This window comes from Labeo rohita, chromosome 4 (genome assembly GCF_022985175.1).
Source record: "Labeo rohita strain BAU-BD-2019 chromosome 4, IGBB_LRoh.1.0, whole genome shotgun sequence".
In the NCBI taxonomy this organism is placed as follows: Eukaryota; Metazoa; Chordata; class Actinopteri; order Cypriniformes; family Cyprinidae; genus Labeo; species Labeo rohita.
In genome coordinates this window covers 27914898-27940710 of record NC_066872.1, presented here as the reverse complement: position 1 = coordinate 27940710, position 25813 = coordinate 27914898, and the positions used below count along the sequence as shown (strand labels likewise).

General features: G+C 37.6%; 1 protein-coding gene across 3 annotated transcripts in view; it reads left to right on the top strand.

Moving 5' to 3' along the window:
- syt1a (synaptotagmin Ia) overlaps nt 1-25813 on the top strand; it is a 218537-nt gene that overhangs the window by 94993 nt on the left and 97731 nt on the right. For all 3 annotated transcript variants that reach the window (XM_051107565.1, XM_051107564.1, XM_051107562.1), the window contains exon 3: nt 15510-15592. The gene's annotated coding sequence lies outside the window, so the exon portion shown is untranslated. The remainder of the gene's footprint in view (nt 1-15509; nt 15593-25813) is intronic.

Sequence of the window (25813 nt, the reverse complement as noted above, 5' to 3'; positions counted from 1 at the left end):
GAATGGATGGCCCCAAGTCCATTATTGTAGAGCTGATGAAACGCAAGACACGAGTCCTCTTGAAAAGACACCATTTAAGGCAGAATATTTATATTTTTCAGCTTCTGGGAAAGGTTCAGATGCACAAGGACAAAGCTATTGAAGGGACGAATGGAAGAGAATATCTAAAGGATGAATGAGTAATTTTCAGATTTTTAAAAAAATATTTTTCATAAAGTTTTTCATGTACTTTTAACAATACTAGGTATATAAACTTAGAGCACTGGCAAGTTTTGCATTCATCGAAGCTCAAACACAATTATGCACTGCAAAAATAAATAAATAACTTTTACATTTATTTAAAAAGCATATATATATATATATAGCAGACACACTTAAAGAGCAAATATTTGAGATTTTTTGACTCCTTACAGGGCAGGACATCTTTTAGTTGATTACCGAAGACAATCCTGTCTTATTAGTCGTAAACATGTAAATGATTCTGGAGCCGTGCCACGAGGTCACGATTTAACACAAACGTTTGAGTTTATAATTACTCACTCCGGGAGCTGCCATTACAGCAGAGAGGCAGAGGATGGCAAATGTGTCATGTTGGGATAAGTAATCCAGGCACGCTGCAGAAATCACTTCTTAACTGGGTGCGGCGTGTCTTTCCTCCAGACTTATGATTCTAGCGCAGCGGCACGCCAAAGAAGGAAGGGTGGGGGGTGGCCTTGAGGAGAAAACAGATTTAAAAAGTCATAGAAAGAGAAGAGAAATGGATAGACTCGACTGGCAACAATAAAAGGCATCTCACTGTTCTTATTTGTCATCCATTCCTCCATCAAACCACTCACTAGCCTCCCCTCAGTCGATTTATATTGCACTGTGGCCCTGATGTTCACACACACGTATACACACTCCGTTTGAAATTAAAGGCCACAGTGAGCACGGTGTATGACTTGTGAATGGCATTCTTCTGAAGCCAGAAAACCTTGTCCCAGGGGAGTGGCAGTGGGGAGAGATGGGAAGGGTTGTTGTTGTTGTTGGCTGACAGTGCCTGAAGAGTAACTTGAATGAGTGCAAGCAATTCGATGGAAATCAGCAGGGTGGAGTAACACCTTCACTCATATGAGTTGTTTTCATCTTACAATATCAGACTATCAAATAGATAGATAGATAGATAGATAGATAGATAGATACGGTGCTGTGAGCATATATAATAACCCATAGCAGATCTGTACAGGTGGAACTGGGGAGGTGGAGGGTTTCAGGGTAACTTGTGCTGCAAATTTAAATGTAAAGCAGCAAGCCCACTGTGTATGCAACATGAACCAATCAGCTTGTGCCAAGTAGTTTAACGCTGTGAATATGATCAGTTTGGGTTAATGACCTATCTAGACTCATCTAGAGTTTCGTGACAGAACTTGGCATTTACTTTAAAGGATTAATTCCCTGATAATTTAGTCCCCCCCGACCATGTCATCTGAGATGTTCATGTCTTTCTTTCTTCGGTTGAAAAGAAATTAAGGTTTTTGAGGAAAACATTCCAGGATTTTTTTTCTCTATATAGAGAACTTCAATGGATCAACGGGTCCAAATTGCAGTTTTAATGCAAAAAAAAAAAAAAAAAACTCATCTCAATCTCATTTTCTCGTTTTACCTTTTTCTAAAGGATGTTTGACTTTCTTTGCATATTCGCTTTGTAAACACTGGGTTGGTACTTTTGCCTACGTCTTTCCGTGACCCTTCCAACGTGACTACGTAATGCGTGAAGTTGGGCTATTGCAAGATGAGCATTTGTGGTTAGAAGTATGTACATTTTTATTTTTAGAAAATGATTAATTGCTTCGCTAGATAAGGCCCTTATTCCTCAGCTGGGATTGTGTAGAGCACTTTGAAGCTGCATTGAAACTGCAGTTTGGACCTTCAACCTGTTGGCTCCCATTGAAATCCACTATATGGAGAAATCTCCTGGAATATTTTCCTCAAAACCTTAATTTCTTTGCGATGGTGATGGCATGGGTGTGAGTAAATTATCAGGAAATTTTTTATTCTGGAAGTGAACTAATTCTTTAATTTACAGTGTAAAATATGCAGTAAATGTTTATTTAAATAACTAAACTATTATTAAAATTAACAATATAGATTTTTAAATATATGTAGAAATATACGAGCAAAACGAGCAAACGACAGACACAGTGGGCGTGACGTCAGGCCTCAGAGAGGCTTTTATTGAACATAATAGAAACAAGTGTCCAAAAAGGGGGAATAAAAGTTTCCAAAATAAACAGGGGATCTGGTGTCATCGTCGTTCTGGGGGTTCCGTGAAGAAGGGGCAGTGTTTGGAAGGGAAGCGTCCAGGTAAGGGGCGGAGTCCGGCAGCCACACGCGCTCCCCTCTCAGGTCCGTGGCTCTAAGGGCGGCGGCTTCCTCCAGCGGCTATGTCCTCTTTGGCTCACAGCACTTCTGGGGGATTCAACGGCCCGGCATCCTCGCCCGTCAGCCATCTAACGGGTGCAGTACTTGTGTGGACCACGGGTCAGGCAGCTTGTTGCTTCGGCGGCGCGTGATCCCCTCAACGCTCCGTTCCTGGATCCATGAGGACACCAGCGTGCATGCATGGGGAAGAGACAGGTCCCCTGAGGAGAGGCGCGCTCCACATTTCAACCGTGGCGGTGATGAGGCTTCATTGACGTCAGGTGTGCCTCATCACACGCGCCCAGACCTGGCTGTTTTGGTGCCCCTCCTCTCTCGCACGCCCACTCCTGTCGGGAGCCTGGTGAAGGGTGGTGATTAAGGGACGGGGAGATGCTGATAAGTAGGGGGAGGCAGCCGACTCGTCACAATAAAAATATATGTAAAAAGGACAAAAAGATTATTTAGATATATTTATATATATGTGTGTGTGTGTGTGTGTGTGTGTGTATATATATATATATATATATATCCGACTGATTTTGTTTCAAAACTGCTAATTCATATCAGGGCTTGCAAGGATTGTTGTTGGCTGACAGTGTCTGAAGAGTAACTTAAATAAGCGACTGAAAGCGACTCGGTGGAAATCAGCAGGGTAGAGTGACACATTTCTCAAATGAGCTGCTTTTGTCTTCCAATATCAGACTATCAAATAGCTGGAAATGAATGTTCGGGATAAAGCAAGAAAAAAGAAGAAAAGAAGATAAGTCACCGATTCATTTATTACTGTCTGTCATGCTGTGCTCTACCCAAGTCATCCAGAGCAATTTATCCCTAAAGGTGCATGTTTACATATTGCGACGTCACCGTGGAGGTCACCTCAGTATAATGAGTCGGCCGCAGTCATGGCAGATGGCCGGCTTTGGTCTCCCTCCAGCTGAGGAGGTCTTGTGCTTTGGACACAGGCTTTGGAGTTCTGGAGGGAGGGATGGTTCCCAATCATTTCTGAGGCTGTTAGCCAGCTATTCTGCAGTGATTGTGGTATGATGTGCCAGAGCTAGTGCACCCTGCTCGTCTGACAATCACACCCTCATCATCGCTCTGACAACCTGCTCTGCTTCACTCCAGGGTGAAAGCTGCCCAAGCCATTTCTAAACATAATGATCTGTTTCTTTTTGCAAATATCGCCAGCTGTACTTCAGCAATTTATTACGAGATTTCGTCTAATGAATGGAAACTCTGAGGCACATTATCCATGTAGGTTTTGAATATAATTGTTAATAGAGAAATTGGTCCCAGTTATTTGCTTGGCATGTTGGAATGTCAGAAATAGAGAAGGCTTTGTTCTTGAACAATAATTAGGTCTAAAACTAATATTTGATTTTATTTGTTTATTTTTGGGAATAGTCAGTAAATACAGAAATTTAAAAAAATCATTTACACAGCATAATAATAGTAATAATATAAATAATAATAATGTGTTTAATTATTGTTCCTTTAGTGTCAATAAATATTGTTCTAATCAAATCAATAATTATTTTCAATCAAGTGTCCATTATAATGATGATTAATAATAATAATAATAATTTATTTAATGTTCCTTCAAATCATTGTGAATAAGTATTGTTCCAATCAAATCAATAATTATTTTCAATCAAGTGTCTATTATAATGATGATTATTATTAATAATAATAATAATAATAATAATTTATTTAATTAATGTTTCTTCAAATCATTGCTAATAAGTATTGTTCCAATCAAATCAATGATGATATTTAAATAACCATCCATTATGAATAATAATAATAATTAATAGTAATAATAATAATAATAAATAGAGAATTTATTTAATTATTGTTCCTTCAAATAAGTGTCAATAAATATTGTTCCAATTAAATCATTGATGATATTCAAATAAGTATCCATTATGAATAATAATAATAGTTGATAATAATAATAAATAGAGAATTTTTTTAATTATTGTTACTTCAAACCAGTCAATAAATATAGTTCCAATTAAATCAATAATTATTTTCAGTCAAGTCTCCATTATGAATAATAATAATAATAATTATAGAGAATTTATTTAATTATTGTTCCTTCAAATCAGTGTCAGTTAATTTTGTTCCAATTAAATCAATAATGATTTTCACTCAAGTATCCATTATGAATAATAATAAAAAATAATAATAATAATAGTAACAACAACAATATTAATGCTAATAACAGTAATAGAGAATTGTATTACTTTTCCCTTCATGTCAGTGTCAATAAATATTGTTCCAATCAAATTACTAATTATTTTTAATCAAGTCTACATTGTGAATAATGAATAATAATAATAATAATAATAATAATAATAATGCTATAAAAATAATGCTGTTTATTATTAGTTTTTTTTTTTTTTTCTTTACATTTTTATTTTAACATCATTCCAAGTTTGTGTTTGGACAAATGCATGGTTCAGCAGTTCAAATTAAGTTTAGTCTTGTTGTTGTAGTGCTATTGATTTCCATTAGAGCATGAGGGATGTGGGGTTTTAATGTGACCTTATTTAACTTTTTATTTTAATATACCAAATTGCAGATGTACGTCAGTGGATCTATATTAGCAGCAGCAGCAGAAACATATTTGTTGGCATTTTATCTAGTGGTTTCACTAGAACAGATAGGCAGCCATGGAAAATCAATAGGCTGCAGTGTGAGGAGAGGACATTGCTACTGTCACTTTCCACCACTGATGGCAACATAAAACATTAAAAATAAATTCTAGCACCAGATCTCCACTCGTTATAACACGGATGCAGTGAAACTCCTGCTAGGCACTTGCTTCTTTTTTAGACACATCTCAGTGAGCCATTTCACAGAGTGGTGGGGACAAAATTGGCCAGGGCTAAAAGTGGTATGGCTGTTCTAAATGACACCTATATGACTATAACATTATAACACCTTCAAACATGAAAACTGAATTCTATGTATCATTTTGGGGTGTCTATCTTGGGAAATAATTTATTTGATGTGTCTGTGTACTGCATGGGCCTACATGTGCACCAATAGACAGAACTGGGTCTTGGGTGTCCTCCTGTATAATCATCAAATGGATGCCTGTCACAATTGGCAGTGGCAAGTCACGTGGGTCAGCGGGCTCTACAGCTCAAAGCTCAAACTGCATTACAATCGCAATATCTCTGCTGTCATACACACTACTGCTCCCACACAGCTTTTAATCAAAGGCCACGGAGTTGTTGTCTCCATGTCCCGTGCTTGTTGTTACATATCGGGACGTGAAAGCAATTAATAGACATGGATTGAATTTAATCCTCGTTCCTCTGTTCTGAAACACATGGATATGAAATATGTCACCGTGCCATCTGCAGCGGTTGCGCTGGGTGGCCTCATGATAGCACGTAGATGCATTTCTGCCTGCTTGTAGACTAACATAATTCAACGCAAGCTTTGGTTCTATTACAACCATTGACCTTTTAAAGGATGCTGTGCACAGGCATGTAATGAGAAATGCTAAGCTGGGGTAAGTATAGATGACTGAACAAAAACAGGGCATGGAAATCACACTGTTATTCCAATATGACAGATATATACATAGGCCTGTGCAAAACTCATCGTCGTGATGCTATAGGGTGTGGTGCTGTACAGTTATTGTGTTTTCTGGATGGTTTTTGGGGGTCACTTACTAGTTCAGATACAGAGAGCTCAACCCTGTTTGTCTCTGTGATATTGGCTCAGATTGCTCTGTCATTTTATAACATTGGTATTTTTTGAGATCACAAAAGCCAAACCATTTGGCCTTTTTTAGGTTTTGATACCATATGAAAGCCCTTTCCAAAACTGTTTTTATTTTGTTCACAGCTTGAACGTAATCAAAGTTATGGCTATCTTAAATTGGCTGATAGCGATGATTTTCAGGAATGGGATTTTGAGAAAAACGGCTTTAAAGTGAGACGGCTTTCACTTTACGGGTTTAACGAGAGCTGTCTGTCAAGTTAGGATCGCTATACTGCATCATTGCACAAACAGACTAACGTTGTTTATCATGTGCATAGTCTCCGAACTTTTGATCACCCATTTTATGTTTAGATAGCACTAATAACGCAGCCTACCTTGTAGTAACGGCGAGCGCAGAGCAACTGTTCGCGCACTGTGCATAAAACAGACTGTCATCGGACTCCTCCTCTTTAGTAACTTCATTATCCGATCCTTCATCTCTGGATGTGAAATAGGCCGTTATAACATCGTTTAGGGCACTGACATCCCCAAGATTAAGCAGATTGAGACGGGTAAGATCGGTTAAGTGAGCAGCTGCAGTGCTTTAAACGGCGTTGTTGTGCTCCGCCAACAAAAAATTTATTTAAAAAATAAATAAATAATAAACTTTGCATGCCATAGTTTAGACAGGACTGGCGGAGAATGTGAATTGATACGCCTTTACTAAATATGTTACATGGTTTTTTTTGATAGGTTAACTGTAGGGCTGTAACGATAATCGCACAATGTCGTGAGGCGCGTTTAGTCAATGAAGCCGGTACTTTGATTAGTAGTAAAGCTCCATCACGTGCGTTCAGCTAGAGCGGCAAGTAATACACAGAGCCGTAAAGCACTGACAAGCTACGCCAAAATCGCGATTCGATTTTGCGCGCGATTTTGGCGTAGCTTGTCAGTGATGTACGGCTCTGTGTATTACTTGCCGCTCCAGCTGAACGCACGTGATGGAGCTTTACTACTAATCAAAGTACCGGCTTCATTGACTAAACGCGCCTCACGACATCGTGCAATTATCGTTACAGCCCTAGTTAACTGTTTTTGTGGTGTTAAGGGAAGGTACCTCAGCAGCTCGTTCTTAACATAAGAGACAGTCATTTCTGCTTGCTGCAATTAATCGTTATTTTTTTTCACATAAGTTATTTTGCAGTAATCAGTTGTTCCACAGGGTGGCAACACTGTCCCGGGCCGGGGTTACACAGTCGAAAATGAAACTAAAGAGACAGAACAACAACAAAATGGCGAACACCGCAACAACAACAGACGCTCACGTTGACAAGCGCTTGTGAGCGAGAGGGTATGATGAGACACCTCAGCTTCGGTTTAAAAGAGTTCAAAAATATTTGTTATCTGTCATATCTTATAGGAGAATATAGAGCTGTGTGACATTGTACATGGATGAAGGTTTCTAGAGCCCATGTGTCAACCGTCCACGTTCGTGCACAACATTAAGTGGAGCATACTTTGAAAGGCTACGTACACATATGCTATCGTACACGTACAAAAACAAAGTATACTTTGGGCTTTAGGCTCCAAAGGTCTATACTTAAAGGAGTAGTTCACTTCCAGAACAAAAATTGACAAAAAATTTACTCAGCCCCTTGTCATCTAAGATGTTCATGTCTTTCTTTCTTCAGTCATAAAGAAATTATGTTTTTTTAAAGAAAACTTTTCAGGATTTCTGTCCATATAGTGGGCTCATCTTGTCTAGCTCGGCATGAACTCTCTGTATTCCAGACAGTTAGGGTTTGTCGAAAAACTCCCATCTCATTTTCTCCTCCAAATTCAAAATCATCCTACATCGCTGTTTTAACATTTTTTGTAAAGTCTGTTTGACCTTCTTTGCATTGCTTTGTAAACACTGGGTCGGTACTTCTACAGCGATGAAGGACGATTTTGAGCTAGACAAGACAATACAATTTTTACAATATTACAATATAAATTGTAAATGTTTTTTTTAGAAAATAACCAATAATTTGGAATTTTGCGTGAGGGCAAAGGTTGAAAGATTTGCCCACAAAGACTTCGCAGTGGGCTATAGTTGGTCATGTTAATTTGCCAGCAATTGCCAACAGAAAGCTGTTTGGTTTGAAAGTGACATCCATTGCTAACTATTGACAGTGGACAATGGACCTGTCTTGGCGATGAAATTTTGCCGCAATTTTGGGATAGTTCACCCAAAATAGTTCACCCAAAAAGGGATAGACAACTACCATAATTTACTCACTCTCAAGCCATCCTAGGTGTATATGACTTTACAGTTGGAGTTATATTAAAAGATGTCTTGGTTCTTCCAAGCTTTATAATAGCAGTTAATGGGTGTCTAAATCAATCAGTCCTACGTCATCCGCTGGAACGCCACTCTCTCGTGTACACATGTACGACAGTTAGCGGAAGCTCGAGATTAAGGTTTATAAAGTTTTAAATATGGATAATTTTCTTAACCAAATGCATCACTTCGCTTCAGAGGGCCTTTATTAACCCCCTGGAGCCGTGTGGAGCACTTTTTATGATGGATGGATGCACTTTATTTTGCTTCAAAATCCCAACACCCATTCACTACCATTATAAAACTTGGAAGAGCCATGAGATTTTTTTTTAATATAACTCTGATTGTATTCGTCTGAAAGAAGAAAGTCATATACACATAGGATGACTTAAGGCCATCCTACATCCACATTGTGACACTACAGATTGTGGGACATAAAATTATCTGATGATAAAACTTTGAAGATCTTTGAAAACAAAACTAAAATGTGAGTAAAAGTAAACAAAAGGGTGACTAAAACCACTTGGCAGTAAGTTAACATTGGCATTTCTCTCGCATTTTAATGCGACCCCTTTTTCAGCAAGAAGTGCAAAGAATAAACGAGGACACGGCAGCTTCCGGAAACAATGATATAAAGCAGAACTGAAAGAATGAGGGATGAAGAGAGAAGCCAGTCATGAAAGGAAACTGTAAGAGAAAGGGATGTTGAATGACAAGTCATTCTTTCACGGCCGCAAACATAAAAAACAGCTGAAACTAATTAACTGGTGAGGTAGACGGCAGACAAACGGGCATCGGGGACCATCATTGTGCCACTCGTGTCGTTTGTTTCGAGAGCTTGTCGGTAGGAGCTGTCAGATTGCTGGCGCTTCATTGATTGGTGGGCAGGGAGGCTGGGCATTCTCATGCTTACAGCCTCTGCATTATACAGGATGATTTACACGCCGAAGCAGCTGTTCGTTCTGGCAGCGGTTCAGACCTCACATAAGTAGTTTCAAAGCAACTCTAATGGACTCAAAGCTGGAACACGACCACAGCCGGGCAACAGGGACAAGTGATACCGAAAGCACACCACAAAGTGTGGGTCAACATCAGCGACATTCAGAAACACTCCATCTTCTTCTAGTTCTATATTGATGCTCATGTTGATTTATCTAAAGCAGGTTCTATCCGTGTTTTTTTTATGCTACCATAAGAGACTTTGTTGGCAAATTTCCAAAATGCAAAGACACTAAATGCACTGAACAGTTGAAGCAAGTTTGCATAAACAGTTTATGAGCTTTCCCAAATAAAACACTCTTTAAGCCATTTACATGACCTTCCTAGGTTATTAAGCAAAGATAAAGATGTCAGTCTTTTCCTTACAAACAGGCTTCTTTTCTATGCAAATTATGTTTTGCTCGTGTGACAGTTAACATATTTATTTTAAAATATTAATTCCTTCATTCACAATGTTTTGTTTTTTGGAAAAATATGAATACTTTTATTTAGCAAGAATGCATTAAATTGATTAATAACTGACAGTAAATACATTTAAAATGTTGCAGAAGATTTCTATCCTTGTTATTTAATTTAAACTTTTTATTTATTTTAAAATATGTATTTTTTAATTCACAAGTTTGAGATAAATGTTTTGCTTTTTGGAAAAATATTAATACTTTTATTTAGCAATAAAAAATTCAGTTTAATATAAACTGACCGTAACAACATTTGTAATGTTACAAAAGATCTCTTTCCTTGTTATTTATTCTAAAAAATGTATTTATATAAAAATATTTTTCTTTCATTCACAGATTTGAGATGAATGTTTTGCTTTTTTGGAAAAATATTAATACTTTTATTTAGGAAGAATACATTCAATTTAATACAAAAACAGTCATTTATAATATTACAAAAGATATAATAAATAACATTTTAAAATGCACACGCATATATATATATATATATATATAGATCAAATAAATGCAATATGAGCATAAAAGACTTTTGAATCGTACTTTATGCATTTAAAAATCTTTATTTAAAATGTATATTTGTGTACATTTCCTCTTGATCATGGCAGTGGTGTCAAATGTGTCTGAATTATGTAGGAGTGATGCTGCCAAATCATGGCAATCTGCTGCATCCGTCACAACTTAGCACTTAGATCTGGAGGATTGGTTTTGCATACATATTTGCGCTGCAACCTGATTTAAGTAATTTCTTTAGTGAGTCTGCATTTAAACAATGCAGATGGTGTCTGCAAGTAAACAGTAACAGCAGGTACACTTCATTCTTCATGAATTCCCCCATTTATGTTGATACAAGAGAAATAATTCAGAAGATCTTAGCATTCTTGTCCCAGTGCCAGCAAAGGGGTTATTTATTCGACTGATAAAAGGTTGAGCTTTTGTTTTCTTTTTTTCCGTATGTAATTGTCTATCCATGCATTGCATTTCACACCTGCCATTCTAAAGTAATAGCTTTTAATCTGTGCATCAAAGCCTGGATAAAGAGCCTCTGAGGAGAGAGAGTATATGGATGAAAAACTCGGTTTGTTCCCCCTCCCTCTATGGCTTTTCTCGTTCTCATAACTGTTGCTGCCGTGCGCACGCCATGTTATCAATAACCTGGGCTTCACCGCTGACAAAGACAAATCACTTTTTCATTTTCACATTAAAAACACGAAAACGATCTAGCCTGTGTGAGCTTGTCCATATGATTACTTTAAATAGTCACCTCAACAATCTGCTCTGCCTGGCAGCCACATGCTGAATAGCACAATTCGTCCTAGTGTTCAGATAGCTTTAGCCAAATGTGTGCGCTCTGAAAAGAGTTTGCTGTTTGCTTTCAGGAGAATTTGCTGTGCTGTTTTCAAAGGGATAGTTCATGCAAAAATGAAATATATTGTTTTTGTTAAAGGGGTCATTGCCTTAGGAAACACTATCAAAGCCCCCTCGGTATTGCATCTGAGTGTTTTGTCAACATGATAAAAAAAAAAAACTGTAATTTGCAGACAAAGCATTATGAAACCATTTACTTACAGTTTGTGATGCAGTTGCAGTCAGATCTAATACCGCTTTATCTTTCAACAGATGTTTCTTTATTAACTCGCCATGACACGTCATGTGCCTCGATTACAAAACAACATGCTCTGAAGTCCAAACAATCCTCAGACATGATCCGGGATGCCATAAAAAATAGACCATCCACTTGTTCCTTACGCTGGAATCCTTCTGATAACTGTACAAAGATGCAAACGAGTTGTTTAAACCAAATGCATCAAAAAGAATGCTCTTTCACTTCATCTGTCCTTTTGACGACAGACTCAAGCACATGGATTGTGTCAGAAAGTGAAGACGCATCTCTGTATCCGGTGTAGACACGATAGTGGAAGTGATTGTAATTTCTATTTGGTTTTGACGCAATGCGATACTTGCATTCAGCGTGTCAGCCATTAAGCGACTGAACACCAGTCGATGCCTTGCTCTGGCATGCTTATGCAAATTTTTCTGCCTGAGTGATGTCACCCTGTCACCTCAGATCCAAGCAAGCCATTTTTGGAGCTTGATTAAATAAATGCTTTGTTTATAATGAGGAGGACGTTTTAAGCTATGAAACTTGCAAGATGTTTTAATGGTACAAAGACCTCTTAAATGCCAAAAGATCAATGCAAAATTTGATTTCTCATGTCATGGCCTCTTTAAAATCCTCATGTTGTTCCGTGTTATTTCTGTGGAGCACACAAGGACAATTTTGAAGAACTTCAGTATAACAGCAGCACATACACTATAAAAGCACCATAGTAGTAGTCTATATATAAAACGTATTCCAAGTCTTATAAGGTCATATGACATCTTTGCATGCGTAACAAACCCAAATTCATTCAAATAGTTTGTTCAGAAGTCATTATTCACTGATAATCCTTCCCTCCTGTGAGCTGTTAAGTAAACATCCACTGCAACCAAATTATTAAGTCAGTAAGAACCATATAAGTCTGATTCATGAACAAATCGTTTAGTCACATCTGCAAACCAAATCAGCAGGCTCATGAGTCATTTGACACCAAATGGCAATGGTTTTCACAAATATCATAATAAAACATGAATTGCAAGTTGTAATACACAGATTCAGAAATGACACACTACAGTGGAGAGGTAGGTTTACAGTCGCTGTGTCCAAATATGTTGATTCCAGTTGATATGTTGTTAACAGTGGTGTGTGGCCAATTATGAATCTCGTCAGACTATTTAAGCATTTTACATTCATTATTCCAAAATAATAACTCAAAGCAGTAACAATTAAAACCTATTTTATTTTGTGAAATTATGTTCAGCTATTTTTTTTTTTTTTTTGATAGTTAACTTTTAATTGTTTTTGAATTTTTCCGATTATCTTAATTATCATCAATGTTCCGTAAGTATTGGTCACAGACACAGAGATTTACTTTAAAGTTCACCAAGCTGATCACTCACTAAGAACTTAATTTTAAGTCTTATTTTGATGTAACAGAGTGGTTATTTCTAAGTATTTGAGTTGTTTACTTATGTTTTTAAATTAGTTTTCCCATTAACACCATTATATGTTCAGTCAGTCTGATTCATGAATGCAGAACATGCACAAACACAAGAGGTGAGATTTATCACATGAACCACGGCCGATCATAACCAGTCATATCTAATCATATTGCTCTCGCGTGACTTTCCCCCATTTATTCTCTTCATTTATTCTCCTGGAGGAGTTTAGATCCAACTTGCTTTAACACACCTGCTGGGAAGTTTCTAGTATACTTAGTAAGAGCTTGATTATCTGGCTCAGGTGTGTCTGCAGGACACTGTCCCTCAAGGATGAGTTTGGCACCTCTGCTTTAGGGGGTCTGTTAAAACTAGAGGTCGACCGATATTGGATTTTACCGATACCGATAACTAGATTGGATCACACTGGCCGATGCTGATTAATCAACTGATAGTTTTTTAACTGGATACTGAATAGAAAATAAAATATTGGTCTACTGTTTAAAAAAAGGGACTGAACCATACTTTGTAAAAGAATATAAGTTTTTAATATTAATTTTATATTGAGCATTAAAGTTTGTTCATAGTTCATTAACGTTGACAAAAGCAACATTTAAAATATCAGTAAATGTTGAAATTAATATACTAACAAGAAACAATACTTCTACAGCTTTTATTAATCTTAGTTAATGCTACAAATGGACTCTTATTGTGAAGTGTCAATAGTCATACGGATATTGTATGTATACTCTCACAGTTTACCTGCTTCTATTCTAAAACACTTGATGAATATCTAATCAAAATAACCAAATATTTGAGTCAAATATTTAGCAAAAGTGCAGCGCCTTGTCCTGGAGAACTCCTATCAGTTATCACACACAAACACACACAGGATGCGTCACGTTCAGTTCAAGTGGCGGTCTAATACTGTTTATTTAATCACCAAACGGACATAAGTTTACTTCAAGAATGATCGAAAGCGGCACAGATATCAGAAGTTCTGTGTCTAAAACAACAGAGCAGATGGAAAGAGAAAGCGTGATCTAGGTCTCTATATGATACACGCTTTATTAGAGCCACAGAAAGAAAAACGTTTTGCGATAAAATGCACAGTATACACAATTTCCAGCCCAAGGTGATAGTTTGGGACAGATATGCTGTTTTTTTAATGTAAAACTGTGTGAATGGCTCTCTGTGATGTGGCAGGATTTCTTTCAGCTGAATGGATGAACACCCTTTATGTCAACTACATCACTGGCTTGAAATATGCAATGTGCTGGCTAATAAATGTGATCAGCTGGATATAAACTAATACAAAAAGATGGTAACAATCTTGACATTAAACATTTGGGTTGGACTTACGTGTCTCGGTCACATTTTTCTAACCTCTTGAGGTGCTGCTAATGATCGCTCAGCTTTCATAGCAAACATACTGCTTTCCTTGCTCTACTAGTGGAGCATCTAGTCAACAAAGTACTGAGTAATGATATGAAAACATGCACTATATTATACTACTATAATATACTATAAAACTATAGTTAGTTGTCAATGTTTTAAATTCGCATCTGAAGTGTCCCGCTCTGTTTATCATGTGTGTAAACAAAAAGGACATGTTTTCAGTGATTCCATCTCTAGAGGCTGCTCTCATACTGTTTAATGACAGCGGAGCCTTTTCAGCCTCGGACGTAGCCTGGAAAAACTATCGTAATGGATTTATGCAGATAACCGATAGTTCCATCATTCAACTATCAGTGCAGATTAATCAGCAAAACCGTTACATCAGTCGACTTCTAGTTAAAACTCAATGGTCTCAGGGGAAGCTGTAACTTGACCTGCTGGTGTCTCTGTAGACTGCTGGTGTTCTTTAGAAAAACGAGTAATTTATACACTTTTGTAATGTTATGTTTTGTAATATTGGTTTTGTTTTATTTTTCTACTACGAATTTTGTCCGACTATTTTGAGACACTTGCCTCCTTGGAGAAGCACCTGTTGCGCAAAGACTTCTGACTGCTCTTTATCCCAGTTCCACAGCACATTACGCAATTTAAGTAGCCCGCAAATGAACACGTAAGGACGTCAGCTGTGAAACCAACCTGTCGATACCAAACCCGTCTTCCCCACTGAGAGAGTAAGATTACCCAGATGATTGGGAAATCAACAGGAGGAAATGACACTGGCTTTATGGGTTATTTCTTAATGCTTGCATTTGAGTTTATTGATTGTCACATAAAAACTTCTTATGGTTTTCTCTCAGCTATTTCTGCACATTATGTTGAACAGGTTAAGCAGGACTCGAGCCATGTTGTGTCTGACATTTTTCAAAACTTTCCCAAATAATAAAACAATGGATTTTTTTATTTTAATGTATTTTATTTTATTTTATTTTATTTTATTTTGCCTGTAACAGTAACTTTAATGTATTGGTAATTTGACAAATGATATTAAAATGTCAGCTTGTCAAGATGGTGGAAGAGTGAATTGATTTTTTTTTTTTTTAAAGTCAGTACTTTCGTCATGTATAGGTTAAATATTATATATTAGTTTTTGTTGACCTCTGCTCTTTCATTTTCAGATTAGAAGAACGCTGCTCCTTGTGACTTCAGTGAGAGAGAGAGTCTGAGGCCAGCTTCAGCAGCAAGCTACCTTGAGTTAAAGGTTAGTCTTTGTCCTGTGGCTTCAAAGACTAGACGTGAACACACACACAGACACGCATGCATCCGTTTGGTTTCATTAGAAATGCCAGGGGGCTGGAGAGGTTCCCTGTCCATTCACAGCCAAACACCTGCACGGCTTTCATCCCCTATCTGTCCACTCAGCCTTTATCACCTGCCACCCAGCCAACCACAGCACACACATACACACATACACACACACACACAGCATCTAAACAAACCATACTCACCAGACATGCCTCTTGCACTGCTAGTTCACACAACCGCATGGCACACACATGTCAAAATACCACACAGATCTTCTGTGCACAGCAAGTGTTCACTCCTACAACTCTTGCTGAAAAGACCATCTTACATCAGAATTTATTTTCGCAGCATCCTAACGAAGCATGGTAAAGCAAGGTGGCAAACGCTAAAAATTCTTTCATGTTAACGGAAACCAAGTAATCTGAACATGTTGAGCTAAGACACTGCAAATGCTATTTTTTATAAACATCAATTCTAATAATTATATTGATATTTATATATGTCAGATTTCATATTTTAAAAATGTAACTTATTTATTTAAATTTATTCATTTATATTTATTTATCTTTTTTATTTTTATATCTATCTTGCTATTTATTTGCCTGATTTAAGCTAAAGTAAAAGTTGATGCAACTTTTTTTATTGGTCTTTTGACAAATGTTATTAAGAAGTAGGCTTGACAAGCAGTTTTTTATGGAGGACCAAACCTGCAGAAATTAAGACATAAATATAATGTAATTATAGGAATGTATAATATAATATAAAATAATATAATATAATATCATATATTATAATATTTTTGCACGCGGAAAAATTAATTAAGAAATAAATGAATCTGGAAAAAATGCATGTGGGAATAAATAAATATAAAAAATACATGGACGCATAAATAAATTTTTCTAAAAATAAATAAGTAAATATAAGTTAAAAAGAATAAATATAAATGTAAAAATAAATGCAGAAAATAATAAATAAAGAAAAAAGTAACAAAAAATAAAACCAGGATTAAATTTGATTACAAATGAATTGTATTTGTTTTATCAAATCATTTATACCTTTATTGATTTTCCTATTATTTCATTTATTTATTCGATTATATAATTATTTATGCATTTATTTTTAATTTCTGCATGTTTGGTCCTCCATAGTTTTGGTGATTGTAGTCTTTCCTGTTTTATGCTACAAAGATGGTGACAGAACTGACTTCCTTCATTTTTTTCTCCAGTATTTTTATGATATACTTGACTTTAAATAATGAATTTGCACCCTTTTTTTAAAAAAAAATTTCTGACAAATATCACCATTAATCTTCATTTATTTTCCATGTTAAACTTTCTGTTATTCAGGTGCTTGAAGTTGTGGTCTCTGTTCAACTTTTTTGGATAAAATAAACCTATTTTCTCATTCATTTGTTATTTTTGACCAAGGGTAAATCTTTATTATATGACAATTATTAATTAATTCTAAGGTCTTAGAATTAAAGCCTTACAAGTCATTGAAACATGACATCATGACAGTAAGGACACATAACCATGCTCTTAACTAGCAAAATTCAATTAACCAAGCTAGTCTTAGCAGTTAAAGCTAGTCAAGCCGTGTCCCCTAAACATATTCTAGTGACTGGTCTTTTCAGCAGTGCACACATCAAGAGCTCCACCTGCTTCAAATACCTCATTTTGAGTCACTGAGGAAATCAATACATGCTCCAGATAATATAAAAACAGTGTGCTCTACCTGTGTCAATCTGTCATTTTCATTCAATATGTCAGATGCAAAAGCTGCAACCCAATTTCTAAGCAGCCTATTTTGCTCTCATGTGGGAGGTGCCAGATTGAAAAGGTTTGTGTGTGACTTAGCAATCCGTTTCCCCTTCATGGGTTAAAGAGTTTGACTAATGCAATATTGATTTCGCTCTCTGGATGGAGAAGACACAAACACACCTTATTGAAATATGGATAGTCAAGCCGTCGAGAAAATATTAAAGTCCTCAGGGGGAGGGGGAAGTCAACATTAAGCTGGATTTTACCCTTCAGCAGCAAAAAAGGGTGAAAAAACACACTTTGTATTGATAAAGGATAAAGGAAAGGATTTCAGCCGTTTTTAAAGCCATTTAATGTCAACATTTGTGCGGTTCTCTGTTCTTTTCATTGCATTTCAGTACACAGCGTGTTGTCCTTCAAAGTTTCAAATTGAGTAGGTAGAAAAGCCCACACAGTCAGCAAGGACACTGTGAGGTCAAACTATGTAGATGTTTAAAAAAGGTCAAAAGAACTACAAGCACACAGTTGCACTTATAATTATAGATTTTGATTTTGAAAATATTTCTTAGCACTGTCATGCTTGTGTAAACCAGGCTCTGGTTGTGATTAATAACACTATATTCCTGCAAGCTTAGCATCTCTTGTACAGCTGGCCTGGTTAAGGACGCTGAGTAGCCATTTGGGGAGGGATTGTGTTTGATTCAATCCTTGTTAAAATGCCATTTTGTTTTGAGCGCAAGGGGTTCTGCACCTCCAGGCAAGTGCGGCAGGACTCAGAGCGTGGTCTCAGAGCAGGATTGGCGCGAACAGTCCAATTTTTCATCATTATTGGTCATGACATATCCAAAGTGGCAGAGCGTGGGCTTGAAGGAGAACAGTGGATGCTTCAACCGGGCAGGGAAGTCTCACGCCGCCACATTTGTCCCTGTAGGGTCTTCTGCACTGCCGTGACGACAACACAATTCTCTGCTGACTATTACAGCCAATGAGGTTAAAAACAAGAGAGCATGGTTGTTCTTACACATATCTCTTACATTCCTTCCGCATTCTAGATCTAAACAAGCGTTGGCAGCATTATAGCATTAAACTAGCTGCCAGGGTTGTGCGTGAATCACCCGAATGCCTTTTGTGGAAAAAGATATACAGTTCTTTAGTAAACTTATAAGTATACTTAGTATGGTAGTCAGCACATCAAAAACAGTATACTTCTTTCAGTGTCAGTTCTGTCATTAATTAGTCACCCTCATGTCGTTCCAAACCAAGACCTTTGTTCCTCTTCGGAACACAAATGAAGATATTTTTGATGAAATCCATAGTAAGGACATCATTAAAGTACTCCATGTGACATCAGTGGTTGAACTGTAATGGTATGAAGCTATGAGAATAGTTTTTATATCCAAAGAAAACAAAAACAACTTGTGTCGTGGTACGCTTGTGAATGTGCGACAATAACTGATACGGAAGATAAGAAATTGTTGAATGAAGTCATTATTTTTGTTTACTTTGTGCACAAAGGCTACGTTAGCACTGCAGGCAGATGTGGCCAAAATCCTTTTTTTTGCTCATGTGTGACTCAGCTCTGTTTTTCTCATGACAGTGTGAACAGCACAAACCGCATGGAATCTGATCTTTTCAATTCCGATTTGTGCCATTTCCATATGTGATACCAAATCCGATACACGTCAGATGTTATTCGTGTGACTTTTATGTCACTCTAGATCAACATTCGTCACAATTCTGTGCTCTTCAAAGATTCGCTTCAACGATTTTAACATACCCAAAGTTATCAAGACGGTTGCGTAAGTTAGTCAGTGGAAGTTAGGGTGACCACCTGTCCCGCTTTGCGTTGTACCACACAGCATTTTCACTTCTTTTCCTGCACGTCGCATATTGAGAAAATGTCCCGCATTTTCATCAGTCTGTTGGCTTTTACTTATCATATTAGGAAAACGTCGTTCTTTTGCCTTTTAAGAAAACTTACTAGTTATTCTTTTTGGGGCGTAGTTTCTGCGCAAAGTGTTTGTGGACCTCATCAAGTAATCTAGTCCGAGTGACAGAAATGATCGAGCGCACACAGAAAAACACAATATTCTCCATTCATTTTAACCAATTGAAAAAAAATCGATGCAGCTTTCAGACGCAACTTTCTTCTTATTATAATAGCTAGTTTGAGGCAGTTTCTATGGCGTTAATTTAATGACAAATGTCCAGAGCGCATTATTGTAATGCGAGAGTGCATCAAAATTGCAAGAATAAATCTCTTCTCTCGCAGGTGGAGTCTTTTCACTCTCACACAAAACGGACGCGCTTTCTCTTCCTTACATGTGCATGCTCAGAAACGTAAATCAGTGCATATGACAACGGATGTAAATCAGTATTATTTACATCTGTCCTGCAACAGATCTATTGCCAGGTAGTCACCCTAGTGGAAGTACAGTGATGTATCAGACCTCTTCAGTATTACAGTGACAACTCTATATACAAGCAAAATGGGGGTTTCTATCACAAAATTTCAAAACTCATAATCTCTTACATAAACTCTAAATAAATGCATAATCGCTTACTTTATGTCCTCCGTGTTTACTTCCGTATAACAGCGTGCTGCACTGGTGTCCATAATTTCCTGTGGAATTGAGCTACTTTTTCAATGTTGCTGTGTGTTCTTTTTCAACTCTGTGGGTTGAGGCAACCCCACTAGTGCAGTATTTACCCTCCGAAATGCGTTTGAGCTAGTTTTGGACTAGTTTTGAGAAGCAATTGGGCAGATTCTGTTGTGAAAACCTGGCAACCATGTTTGTATTGTTCTTTTGAGCATGTGTGTCATTATCTGTTCACACTGGAAATCTGATATTGGCCACATTTAAAACAACAATGTGAACAACTTAACAAAAATAATCAGCTCTGACCAAAAATTAAACTGGAATTGAGCACTAAGGCTTACAGTATGAACCTAGCCAAAAAGTATTCTTGTAGCTTCTTGAAATAAAGGTTGAAGCACTGATGTCACATGGATTATTTTAACAATGTCCTTACTACCTTTCTGGGCCTTGGACGTGTCAGTTGCATTGCTGTCTATGCAGGGTCAGGATGCGCTCAGATTTCATCAAATACATCTTAATCTGTGTTCTGAAGGTGAACAAAGGTATTTCGGGTTTGAAATGACATGAGGGTGAGTAATTAATGGCAGAATTTTCATTTTTGGGTGAATTATCCCTTTAAGTGTGTTAAGAAACAGTCATGAAAGAGCACTTCTTTTTCACAAGGGAAAATTGCTATCCAGTTTCATTTGAAATTAAGTGTCAGACAAAATGCAGAAATTTAATTAAAGTAGAATTAAAATTTGAATTAAAAAGTAGAATTAAAATTTAATTCATACAAATTAAATTTCATCAACAGACAATGTAGAATTTGATCTGGAGATTCACATATATGTAATTTTTAACTGAACAATCAGTTTGCAATTTTTGAATGTTGATAAAGAGGTAATTTAAGGAATTCCTTCTCTTGTTGTTCCATTTCTCATTCCAAATCAGCTTCTTGTTGGGTATGGAAAAGTCAATTCTGATTCCAACTCATTGCATAGGAGCCAGTTTTGATTATCATTGTCAGTGAAGTTATAAATGGTGAACTCAGCTGTGGTTCTAATGATGGATTTGCATTGTCAAGCACACCTTTGTGGTGACAGTCATGTGGACTACAATTAACCCTTTGCCAAAACCTGCCCTTCTTAGTTACTATTGCTCCTACGATCGCCTGTCAATCAGACTGTTTGCAAAGGGTCAATTGCACCATGTGTTAAAGCGACAAAGCTTATAGATTTTCTTATCAAAACCAGGACAAACTACCACCCATAGTGTGCATACTGATGTCCCATGTTGTCATCACTGCAGAAGAACTAACTGAAACCAAGAAAAGTTTTCACTTGAGTCAGGGTTTTTGGCACTGTAATTAGATACATGCATCTAGATACACTCTCAGCTTTGCTGTAGCCGAACGCACATCTCATTGTTTGTCTGTGGTTATAGTGAAACTGGGGCAGGCAGAACACCTCTCAGACTTTCAGCACATGTTGTTAGCACAATTCATCTGTCATCCCCCAGCCCCAAAAACCCATCTGCCTCAGAGGCAGCAACAGCCTCACAAACACCTCTCAACCTTCCTGCCACCATGCATGTGAATCTCACACTCTATAAAAAACAGCTGTCGCTTACAGTAAAGGCAAATAACCACTTTATTTATGTTGGGTGGTTTGTGTTCTATAAGACTGGGACTTTAAGGCATATCTTGGGCTTCAATTTTAATGAAGCCCAATTTAGATGTTGTTAAACTTAAGTTAAGATGACAGATTATTGTAATGAATATGCAGTAGGTAACAGCTTAACTGTAAGATAGTAAACAGAAATTACCATAAAGCATTCAGAACCCAAGTTCAGAAAAACCTGTTTACTCCAAGACAAGTATTTGGCAAGAAAAAATTTGATGCAGTAAACATTTTAATTTGAATACACAGCTGTTAATGCATCTGTTCAGACCAACATGAACATTTGTATGTCGTCAATGCACTCTTGTATTTGATGTTCATTTATAAACAGCGCAGCCAATACTAAAACCTAAATGGCTGTTTGGAAAATATGTAAATAACAAATTAGATCAGCTTTTTGTGCCAAACACTGGCGTTGACCTGCTATGTATATTAAGTAAACAGGGTCAATTTTGATTTCATGTGGTCTTCAGCAAAAACCAAGTGTTATTGATCCTTTCAGCAATGACCTACTTACATGTTTAAGCACGTTTTCCCATTATGAAGGTTTCCGCACACGACTGCTGTGTTTTACAAGGAATCTATCGATGTCCCATTGCTGTGGGACAGGGCAATTCGTTTAGGCATTGTGATGTATTACCAAGGCCCGGCTGTGTTGTTGGGTCATTAGTTTACTTAATACTGGATCCCGGGGAGTGCTAAAATACTGTGTTCTCTCACACATGCATCACCTGCTGCGTGCATGTGTGTGTGCTGCTGTCCACTATTTTGCATTTTCTTTTACAAAAGCCTCTGAGAAAGAGGAAAACCAATATATGCTATGATGACTTCAGTTTAGGAGTGGACTTTAACCTGGTAGCTTTAATCATCTCGGAATGACAGGCAATTAAGGACATGACAGACATTTTATTAATACCGACAGGCAAAGAGAACAGAGGTGATTCCATTCGAACACCTAGTTCACTGCTTTGGAAAGGCCATTTTATTGTGGAAGTTCACGTGAGGACGGATGATATTGCTAGTGTTAAAAGCCCAAACTTTCAACTTTTAAAATTTAAACACTAAGTGTTTCTTCTCCTTCTTTCAGATGTTTTCCTCCTTTTACCCAATTAAATTGTCTACTGTGGACTACTTTAATGGTACTTCCATAGGTTTAACAGTCTCTAGTCATTGTCATAGTCTTTGTCTTTCCTCTCTTGACACTCTCTCTTTTTGTTTCATCACAGTGCAGCACTTTGAATTTCAGGATGTTTGTTTGCTTTGATGCAACTGTATGCGCATTTCAGATCCATTGTTCCTAGAAGCGTTCAGTCCTTAAATACTTGAATGGACGTCACTCTTGAGGAATGTTTTCAGATCAACCGACTTCAAGGCTACTGTTGAAGTAACTCCACAAGTCACAATTACAGCATGAGGGGGCTGATTCTAATGCACAGCTTCATTACTTAGATAGGATTTAACCGGATGGTGCAGCAGTTGTATGCATGATAATTTAATTATCAGACTCTCGACAAACACATTTAATGAGTGCTCTCCAAAGCCGACCTGATCCTCGGCCCAATCCACAGCGCTGATCCTGAAGTACAGACCCACACACAAATATAGCCTCACCTGTCCAGACTGAGTCATTTTTATGCCGGTTTGTGCTTGATAATTGGATCAGTGACGTGACCCCTTTTTTAACTTACAAATCGTTTTAATTATTTAAAAATACACAAAAATGCAATTCATAGTAACAGTGAATTGTGTGACCATTTTCTATGAGCTTTTTTTAGTTTCTGTTCAGTTTATTTTCTTTTTTTTTTGGGAGGACGTGAGTCATGCAATTCAGCCAACTTGCAGAAAACAGGAAATGACAAACATATCACCAGGACATATTAAGTATCTGCTTGATTTTTTTCTGAAATATTGTTCATGTTCATAGGTAGTATACCACTGTTATACTAACATGTTTGACAAATACCCAATGCCTTTCAACAAAAACCTTTATTTTTTGGAAAACACAGTGATTGAAATTAGAGAACAGTAACCACTGTAGCACAAAAGAGGATTACAGCTAAAATTTTGGAGGGTTACAGCTGTCAGAAATTATTAGGAAGTGTAGAGGCCCTTGCTTTGAATGATTTCAGCACATTTGTGGCTAGAGGACATCACTAGTTTCTCAGACGTGATCTTGGTCCACTCTCTTCCATACTTTGGTAACTGTGGTGGGTCGCTTAGCCGTAACTTTTTCGCAGATGATTTTCTGGAGATTTTTTGAATTTAGATTAGGACTCTGGGCTGGCCATTTCATTATTTCAATGTTTTCAGCTTCAAGGAACTGCTCGTTTTGCATTGTGATGAGGGTATAATCTTGCCTGAAAATTGCAGGCTGATTGGTAGATGCTTGCAGGGAAGGTACTGCGTGTTGGGATAAACATTTGCATTCACCCTGCCATGTAGCTGTATAAGAGGCCCAACTTCTGCTGCGGAAAACATCCATCAAATCATCACATGTCCCCCTCCATCTTTTATTGACTTCTTTATGCACTTGGGCTTTAGTCTTTCCTCAGTTTGAGGTTGAACAAAATGTTTGCCATCAGACCCAAATTAATCTTGCTCTCATGACTGAAGTGAACTTTGGATCAGTTCTCCTCTCTCCACACAACATGCTCCTCAGCAAAGGTGTGCTTAGCCTTTTGATTCTTTCTGCTGATAATGGCTTAGTCACTGCAGAGTGCACTTTCAGTCAGACTTTTCTTAAACATGCTGAGACAGATCTTTACCCTGTTCGGCACTGAACTGGCAAGCAATTCCAGCTGCAGTGTTGAAACGATTCCCCATTGAGAGTCTCCACATTATCCTGTCATCTTGTACATTTGTCTTACATGGACAACCAGCCTTTTTGGGGGTCCTGAATGAATTAGTGTCATTGTAAACCTGCAATATCTGAGAAATCACAGATTTGGAATGACCAACTTCTCTTGCAGTGGCTGAAAAGGTCATCCCTATGGCCTGTATCTGGACAACCTCCTGACAAGGTTTCAGTCACCTTAGAGCGGCCCGCCATCTTGCAATCTCAGTGAAAATGGAGGAATGCTGTCACTTAGATAGGGTTTGTCAGTAAATCAGAGTTCTTTTTCAAATATCTCATTTAGGTTTTTCATACAGTGCTTCAGAATGCAATTAATTTATGAAATATGCATAAAAACTGTCCTTCTACTCTTGTTAGGATACCTTCAAATGATCTCCACTGTAGTACGTATAAGAGGGGGCCACTATGTGAGAGTGTATATAAACAAGAGTCTTTGCTTGCAATACGACTGTGGAGTTCCCCTCGGTCTGAGGTCGTCGGGGTCAAACTGGGGCTATAAAAAAGTCTTAATTGCTCACCCATGAGTGGAATGGTCAATGAGGCGGCTCTTGTAGATGTTAAATCACAGCAGATCACTCCAGCTCTCTGATGCTTCCATTAAATTGATCCCAGTGGGACTGACTCCCTCAGTCTTCCTCGCTAACGTGGAGAGCACAGGTGTTTACCAGATGCTGACGGACAAAATAATCCTACTACATCTAGATCTTTGAAGAACTATGGTTTCATCTACAAATATTTGCTTTGTGTTGGAATCAATCCTGACTTTTCATATACTAAAATTCCAACTGCCCTTGAAACCAGGATGGGCAACTGCAAAACGGCAGCATATTGGTTTACACATCTCCAACCCACCCAGACTAGATCTGCGTTAATAAAGAGAGCCAAGAATTGGAAGTGCAGAGTATGATTACAGTAGACGTCCTGGACGTCTCCTCTCTCACACTTCATTACCATCCCAACATCTGCAGAGCGTCCTCCTCTCCCATCAGAAACAATGGCCTCCACAGGTGTCAGGAGGAGAAGAGAGGGGGTGTGCGCACATGTTTATGTGTTTGCGTCTACTTCGGTAGCGTTCGCCAGCGACGACTCTGAAATGAACACCTGCGTTCACCGAAGAAAACATGGAGGCTGCCCAGGCATCCACAGAAAGACAGAAAGAGACAGTGAGGAGATGATGAAAATAAAGCTGTTTCGCTTGAGTCTGGCAGGTTGATGCTCCTGGCAAACGGGAAGCATAATTAAACTATCAGAAGTAATTAAGTGAGTTTTCTCTGCCTAAAATGCGTTTAAATCTCCTGCATG